The sequence below is a fragment of the Cuculus canorus genome, chromosome 1, assembly GCF_017976375.1.
Source record: "Cuculus canorus isolate bCucCan1 chromosome 1, bCucCan1.pri, whole genome shotgun sequence".
NCBI classification, from domain to species: Eukaryota; Metazoa; Chordata; class Aves; order Cuculiformes; family Cuculidae; genus Cuculus; species Cuculus canorus.
Genome location: NC_071401.1, coordinates 9934012 through 9942945, shown reverse-complemented (window position 1 = coordinate 9942945; position 8934 = coordinate 9934012). Strand labels below are relative to the sequence as shown.

The 8934-nt window shown below is 37.3% G+C and overlaps 1 long non-coding RNA gene across 2 annotated transcripts in view; it reads left to right on the top strand.

Moving 5' to 3' along the window:
* The first annotated feature begins 326 nt into the window (after positions 1-326).
* LOC128850909 (uncharacterized) overlaps positions 327-8934 on the top strand; it is a 373443-nt gene continuing 364835 nt past the window's right edge. Inside the window, exon 1 of one of the 2 annotated variants that reach the window (XR_008448142.1) lies at positions 327-630. This is a non-coding gene — a long non-coding RNA (uncharacterized LOC128850909). Of the gene's footprint in view, positions 631-740; positions 795-8934 lie in introns of those variants that run through there. The other variant, XR_008448144.1, reaches the window with a different exon arrangement.

Below are 8934 nucleotides of genomic sequence, written 5' to 3'. Positions count from 1 at the left end.
AGAGGATGGGTGCAGAGAGTGGTTTCTGGGGAAAGCCGGGGTTAGAGATCAGAGGAGGGCGCTTGTCAAGTCGTCCTTTCGCTCTCACACTCCGTGGCAGAGGAGTGGAGGAGAAAATCAAGGAGGAAGGCGGCGGGGAGCAGCAGGAGGAGGAGAGGAGCGGGGGAGTCCTTGCGCGCTTAGGGGTAGGGCAGAGCTGGCACACAAGTAAACCCACACACCCCTGGTTTATATACGAACCCATCCGAGCAGGCAGGGGCGGGCAGAGCCTCCGGGAGCAGCCGGAGGAGGTGCCTCGGTCCCCCCCCGGCGGGGAGGGGCTCGGGGAGCTGCCGGCGAGGATGCTTTTACCTGGGTCTCTGCATCAGTGAGCGAGGCTGGGAGAGGAGAGAGGCGCTCGGGTCTGCAGAACTAACTACCTCTGGATGGTTTAAAATAAAAACAAAACAAAACAAAACAAAAAGAATTTTTTTTTTTTTTAAAGAAAGGGGGGAAAAAAAAACAACTCTGCAATCCTCTGCTCCCCACAGGCTCAGCACCATAAGGGACTGCTATATTTGAGGCTGTCAGGAGGATGGGAGAGAGAAATTGAGAGTCAGGGCGAGAGAGGGAGACGGTGCCACAGCAGCGGTAAGTGTCTTTGCTATTCTCCCCAGCCAGGCAGTGATTTCCCTGTTCTAGACTTTGGAGTGTGTGCAGATTATTTGTTGTAATATCCATCGCAGCATCTCTGCGAGCAGTCTGCTGTGAAGCCGGCAATGGTGAGAGATCCCATTTTGGGGCTCCAACTGCAGGTTTGTGTGCTTTGCTTTTTTTTTTGTTTTGAATCTTATGTTGAAGATGTGATAACTGAACAGAAAAGTTAAAGCAGAAATTAGTGAGATCTACTGCTTGCATGCTCTCTGTCATTTAACTAGTTAGCGAACTACTGCAGTGAATGAGTTATGAAGACAGATGTGAGGCTTTTAGAACAAATACATACTCCAGAGAAAGAATGCCTGTTTTAATATGCTATTTTTTTTTTTTTTTTATGTTTGGGAGAGCTACCATGCTAATCCATGAGGGTGAATCAGAAAATAACCTAGTGTATGGAGTTTATAGTGATGCACCAGAAGTTGTGTTGTTATGAAGTTCAGAATGGTTCTTGGATTTGGGATAAACAATTATGTCCTGAATTAGAAAAGTACGGTGCCTGTTCTCCTTCGCTGACAGGCAGAGGAGATGGAGTTACATAAAGATGCACTGATTTTTCCTCTCTGATGTGAGGAGAGTGGATAAAACTAGGTGGAATGTCTACGACCTGGCTAGAAGGTGAACTAAGAGTTATTTCTTGTGTTTTCAAGATTTTTATCTCAGAGAAAAAATCAGCATCTATTACAGTATCAGTGCTTCTTTAGATGTTTAGTTTCATTCCTGTTGAGCACAGAAACTTCATAAAACAGTAGTTGCACAAGACAGTGTAATGTGAGTACTCAGGACTAAAGTTTTCTATTTGTTGCAGTATTTCTGGAATTTAACATAATGATTCTGCAAAGTTTGTTAATTTCTTTAATTTAAAAAGTACTATTTTCCTTGAATTACATACATTCAGTACTGTTTTTCAGTTAAGGACCTGAGCCAAATTTTTCTAAGGAGTTATGACACTCTCCTAGTTTTCAGCGAGCTTTGGATCTGACCCTAAAGTTTGAAACTGCAAATAAATTACATGCTCGCTGTTAGCCAAAAACTAAGGAGGATTGCAATTAGTTATTGCTGAGTTTTAGTAGAACTCCTCCAGAAGTACTTTATGACAATCAATATTAACACCAAATCTGTTAATCATGAGTAATGTTACTAAAATGGGTATCAAAAAAATTGAAAATAATTGAGCCATTATTTTAAACTGCTATAAAAATATCTATTAGAATTTATAAAAATATATTTTCATTAATTTTCTTCAATTACCATAGCATTTATCTGCAAAGTTTAGCATAAAACACCTAACCAAACAAACAAAAAAGACCCCTAAACTCCTCTCAGTATCTGTTGTGTTAGGAGGGAAGATGCTTGTTTACTACTGTGAGATATACTAAAATGTAGACAGAAAACTGAGACATAAACTGTAGTAACTAAGGAATATTTCATGTATAGTGGCCCTCTGTGGCCATATACTTTTAACTATGTGAATGATTAAGAGATGTGGTTAAGAAGACAAAGTCTTGGAAGACAAGAAATACATAAAGGAAGAAGGACGATGTTTTAAGCATTCTTAGTGGTGTTATCAGTGAAATAGTTTTAAAAGTGGAGTATTCAATATGCACTTCTTTTTCCTACACTTACACAGCAAATGCCCATGCATAAAGTCAGAACTAGCAGAGCATGACATAAAAGTGTGAAGACAGCTACGGATGGACTAGAGACTAAGAGTGTAGGTTTTAGTTCTGTCCATCAATATGAAGTTGTATTCTGAATTCTAGGTTAAAATGTCAGGGGAAGGAATCTTCATTTTATAATGAGGGGAGATGTAGTAAGAATGAAAACAGAAAATACAAAAAGTCTGACAGGCTAAATTGTAGCAGAGAACTTGGAAGAAAGCAGTTTTAACAACAGATCTTGAGGAAGTATATCCTAGAAGCGAAGATAAAAGGTATCATTAAAAGCTCCGCTATTAGGAAATAATAAAGGGCAACTTTAAGAAATGCATAACTTAGAGGACTATCAGCACAGATGCAATACAGAAAGGTCATGACTGGCAAATTTGCTCGAGTCCCCTGAATAAGCTGCTGACGTGGTAAACTATTGGGGAATCAGTGATATGATTTATGGTGTTTTCAGAAAATGTCCAGTCCTGTACTCCACAAAATATTGATTTGGAAAGTAAATTTTGGAAGGAATGCTGGAATATATTCAAACCCAACTTGGAGATAAGGACCAGAGGGTGTCAGTAAAGGTAAAGATCTCTGGATGAAAGGAGGAGGTTAAAAGTATGATGCTTTAAGTGTCAGTCTGAGATCCAGTTTTCTTTCTTGCTTGTTATAAAGCTGGCATGTTAAAAACGAAATAAAAATTGATTTGCTAGCAATGCATAAAAGTCTGTACCACTGAACGGACTCAGTACATTGAAAGTTTTCTGACTAGGTTAATGATATTTATTTTAGGTAATTAACACAAGTATTTTCTGAAAGCATCGGAAACTGTATGTTAAGAATATACGTGCCAGGGGGCTGGCATTGAGCCATCTGAGGTGATTGGTTCAGTGGCATTTAAAATACTTGGTTCTTCTCAATGATTTTGGCTTTCTGCATGTAGCTTGCAACACAGATTTTAGTTCTTCTGAATTCACTGCATAATTTGCCACCGTTGGTCTGCTCCCTCCATATGCTCCTGCTAACCGCTTCTGTGTTGCACTTTCCCTCAGTTGCAGAACCATCTCAATAATTTGAACAAAATCTCCTGAACTGAAATCTGCCGCAGTTTATATTTCATTCTTAGTTATTGAGACTCAATGTCAAATATAGACATTTTCTTGCTAATATTCTTTTGATAGATGTTCCTCAGAATTTATTTTTTTCCTTCTGTATATAGTTTCTCTGAAGTTTTTTTTCAGGGTTAGTTACACCCTATGTCATCAACTTCTTAGCACTTTACAAGGGAAAAGTACTCTGTCTGGGAAGTGAGGAAGTTTTATATTCTGAGCAATTCCGATCAATAATGCTATATTAGGGGCCAGTGCCTTTCAAAAATTAGGAAATTGTTAAAAATTGGTGAGATAAATAAGTCTGATTTTACTTAAATTAATAGATTTCGAAGCCTCATAATATGTGTATATGTATGTATACTTGTGTTTATACACACTTATATGCTATGTATTAGAGTAATAATTGTGTGTCTTTGCAAGCGGGAATGGAAGCTACAAGAACATTTTCTGGTCTGCTTGTTTTTATAATTAATTTCTTGGCTGATCTATGAAAATATTCCAAAGTGTATGAATAATAAGAAAATGTGATCTTTACTTATATGCTGCTTTCTAAAAGGGAGCTCAGGATGATTTCTCACTGTACTTCATAGAGGCCACAAATCGAGTTTTAGGTGTTGCAAGTGGATGTATAGCAAAGGAATATGATGTCAGATTCTGTATGTTATGAATATAATAACAGTACAATTAACATCCATTTTAGAGCTGACGTTCTTGATCACACATGCCCATATTTATTCTGTGTAGTCATCCATTCAGACTAGCTCCTAATCATACAGAGCAATGAGGTTATGTCAGAATGAGAGTAATTCATGTTGTCATGTAGTTACAAACATCGTAGTTCACCTCTTTACATCTCCTTCAGAACCACACTTACATGTCTGTCTCGGAAAACATTGATAACTCTTCTCTATTCCTATACCTGGAAACAAAAAATGCATCAAACTCTTTCCATCCATCAGAAACCTCTTTGGGGAGTTTCCTTTTTCAGTATGCTCTGTAAGGGTTTTATTTTCAATGGTGTTACGCCATGTTATGTTTAGAGAACCTTCTGCCACTGGAACTAAAAGCAGACCAACGTTGAAGGTAGTTCATTACAGTTACTGAGAGGGGCAAAGGATGACAACTTTTCATTAAACATACACACAGTGTGGTTTCAGCCTCTTTGTGGGTGAGAACTGCTCCATTTTTAATAGCTAGAAATTTAAGGTTCAGTACATATCCAATGGGACTCCTATTATTACATATTTTCAAAGCTTAAAAAAAATCAGATATGGTTCTTTACCTACTATTTAAGTTACTTTAATGTACACTTCAACAAGTGCATATATAAATTGTAGATTTCTCTATTATGGCATAACTTGTGGGCACATCTATTTACGTATATTTATAAAAATGCAGATGCCACTTTAGCATGCAGTTGCCCCAGCTGCCTAATTCACATCACAAGTCCACACTAAAAACCATTTAGATTAGAACTCTTGATTGCCGTAGAAGATGTGTTGCTTTATTAGCAAGGTCATCTGACTCCATTATAAACCTTATCATTATTATCATCATTGTAATAACTAGGAACTATAATCATAAATCAAGATTGCATTGTACTAGGAGCAGTAAACACAAAGTGGTCCCTGAATCAAAGAATACATGTATGGTTTAACACCAGAACTCTTCCTTTTTTGCCTTTGTGACCTTTGAAAAGCTTACATCTAAGGGAAGACATATGTCTCACAGTTATGCTACCGTGATCATGTACAGATTTAAAGATCATTTCCCACACCAGGAAAAAAAACACAAAACCCAAGATATGATCTGCAGCACTATGACACATGTAATGAGCACCCATAAGTGCTGTAAGATGGGGGTTTTTTAATTTGTCTGGAGACTGTGCCAGCAGCCCACAAATACTTCTGAAATGCACACTTTTTTAGGCTATTTCAAAATTAATTCATTCTTCAGCTTTCCATAATCTCATGCAGATCAAATCTTATTAAAAACAAGTGCATGGACATCCACATGAGATTTTATTAGAAGATAAATTCTCCTTATTAAAACTTTTAATTTGTTCATGTCAGTCCAAAAATCGGGATTTAAACCAAATAATCTACTCACTCCTATGGCATGTCTGTATTCTTTGATTTTGGACTTCTGCACATGTGAAGTGAAACAAGCTCTTGATTTCTTGGTCTCATGCTATGCAAGATGCTCAAGATGTTCTTACTCCACTGTAACATATGCAGTGTCATGTATTATTGCTTATATAAAACTCAGCTCAGGGAATCTGGGAATAAAGCCATGACTTCTCTGATGCCACAACATCTCTTTGATGTGTGTGTGCATAGCTTCTTAATTCAAAACCAGTTGTGTAGCATTTCTTCTGTCTAGACTTCGGGGATGAAGGTTGGATGGTGAAATAGCTTTGGGCAGAGAAAGGCTGACCATTACATGGGTTTGAGAAGAGGCATGAATGAATGAATGCGTAAAACAGATAAGATAACAAGGAAGGATAATATTAAAAGGACCATTGGCACAGAAAGAGATAATTTAGAAAACATGATCTATAGTTGAAATGTCTGCAGTGTTGTTTTCCCCCTTGCATGTCACAACTGACTGATTGCTAACACCTAAGTATTTATTTGTCTTATCAATCACTTTGCGCCTGAGTCATTCACTGATAGGTAAAATCCTCTGTTTGTGACTTCACAAGGCATCTCTGGAGGAAATTTGAATGTCATCAGCAACGAATTGAGACATTACTGAAGGCATCAGGTAGGAGGACGATGCTTGCAGAAGGGGTATATTAATCAACAACAGGAGAAAACAGCGTCAAAGTAGCATAACTCAGCTGAATTTTGATTAAATTCTTGCATATTTTCTGCAAAGTAGAAGCAAGACAGACTGTTTGATCGAGCCCTGCAAAACGCAAAACTATTTTCTAGAAAATAAATAAGAAAAGTTGAACAAGTTGAGAAGCATTAAGCATGTAGGAGTACTAAAGAGTATACCTTTAAAAGGTCACTTACCACCACAAGTTACTGGCTCAAAATTTCTATTATGTCTGTAAGTTTTCTGGAGATACCCATAAGTATCTTCCTGTCAAGATTTCTTCTCTGTCAGGCTTTGCAGAATAGTTCTTTTGAAGCAGTATGACTTTAGTTGTAAAGGAAATTAATAAAGGACTGTAAAGGAATTTGCTAAGGGTTTATTTCAAAGCTAAAAAAACATGTTGAAATTATAAATAATGTGTTCAGGATTATATAGGATTACAGGATCTGTAAACATGAACAAAGTATGAGAGAAAAAGGAGACACATCATAGTTTTTTTGTTTTTTTGTTATTTTGCTTCAACAGAAAATGATTAAGTGAATTCGTATGTTACATTCTGTATCAGATAAAAGCTGACATATAAGATAGTATGATCAATTGAACAGTTTTAATATTTACTAAAAATATTGTCTATTTCCAACAACCACCTTCTAGTTTCATGTGTTATCTAAGACTTCATAGAAGATAGTAAGCTGTTTTGAGGGAACTAGTTTGAAGTCCAAAGAATGTGGGTTATGAGAAATGTCTCCAAAAGTCATAACTGACCCACTTGCTTTTTGCAACCTACAGGAGTATAAGTAAGCAGCTTAGGGGATCACAAGTATTTCTCTAAAAACTACCTGTAGGTGGTATAATAAGATCTGTAATATTTTGTCAGCGGAAGAAACAGACTGTAAACAGCTATATGCAAGGCAGTGATCTTGGACTTTTTATTACTATTTCTGGTTTAACTTTAGTATTGTGATAACCTGATGGAGCAAAGCAAATACAAAGGTTTACCTTTTATTTAGCCTAATCTTACTCTTTGACGTGGCTGAGAAAAACTCTATCCATTCATTTGCAAATAAAAATTAAACCAAACTAACTTCTAGGATCAAGCACACTGGATGTAGAGATATTTTACTTTATACTGTATGACAGATTTTAAGACACCCCAGAGACATAGAAAGAAATCCCTTTTCCATGTTTAAGAACATTCAATAGACACTTTAGCAGGCTATGGTCAGAAGGACCTATCGCAGGAGATTTTTATCGCTTTCTACTAAGTTTTATTTTTATTTTATTAGTTAGTAGTGTTTGAAAAATACAATTGGATTTTGTACTTTAGTTATATATTTTTTTTCTCGTGCAGTCTATTTTATTGCCATTTTCCTTTGATTTCCTCATCACCTGAGATTTTCCCACATGTTGGCTGGCATGAAATTAGTTTTCTTAATTTGTATGCTTGATTTGCCTTTTCTGTAATTTGTATTTTTATTGCTAATGTCAGACGAAGAAGAAGGTGATGAGGGAAGTATTGAGAACACAACCCTTCATCACTGGCATTGCCACGTATAAAGGCAGCAAATATAAATGTTAACGCAGTGAAGTCTGATTGTGGTCTGAACTACATTAAAGAAACTCACTAGCACTCCAAGGACTATCAAATTAGATGATGCTGAGGGAAAAGAATGGAGAGAAAGAAAAATGCACTTTCACGTAAAATTCACACTGCATTTAACGAGCTTAAGAGAAAAACAGTTATCCAAAGCTGAAAGCACAGGTCACTACAGCTTGAGCTTAAGGGGCAGGCTTTCCATTGAGAGGCTGTAAACACAGGTTGGGTAGTACAGAAATAGTGGGGACCATGCAGTGATGAATTCCTCCTTCTCTGCCCAGTACTAGATAAAGGGTAGAAGAGGAGAGTCCACATAAATTATTCCTTTTCTGTGTCACGGACCTGCACCTGTAAATGGGCAATCCCTCTGCTGGGAATATAGGGGATCATAGAACCCATACACAAAACACAGGTCTGGGTTATTGAGAGTGTTTTGATATACTGGGTAGAATCTGTCATCTGAACATCATTGGGAATCATAGGTATTGTGCCTGCCATCCTGTCAAATTATATTTCTTCTAAAAATACCTTAGTGATCCTTATGACATGTTCTGGGCATAGAGTAGCTTTTTCATAGGTATATTTCTTGTCACCCAAAGCATGCATTTGAAGTGTGTGTCCTTAAATATAATAAAAGCAGGCAGCTGAAGTGCATTGGCCACTAGCAACTGCAGACTGCTCTTTTCATTAACTGTCTGTGCATCTCTCTTTTGCTTCCTCTAGTTCTCTATCCTCATTGCCACGACAGGTACATACTCTTACATTTTACCTTCTTGTAGTAGTAGTCAAGTTTTTGTGGCTAATCCTTACTCAGAAGGACTTGAAACCATCTAGAGCCAAATTCTGTGCTGGCATAAACATGTGCAGCTACACTAAATTCGATGCAGTCCTTCCTGCTCTTTTTAGGATGACTCCTTCACTTTGAATTTACCTGTGACTCTCAACCCCTAATACCATATGAAGCATAATTTGCCATTGACAGTGACTGAGGAATTTGAGGCTAGATTTTAAATCCGCTGCCAACTATATTCTGGCTATGCCAGTGACAAGCAGAGCT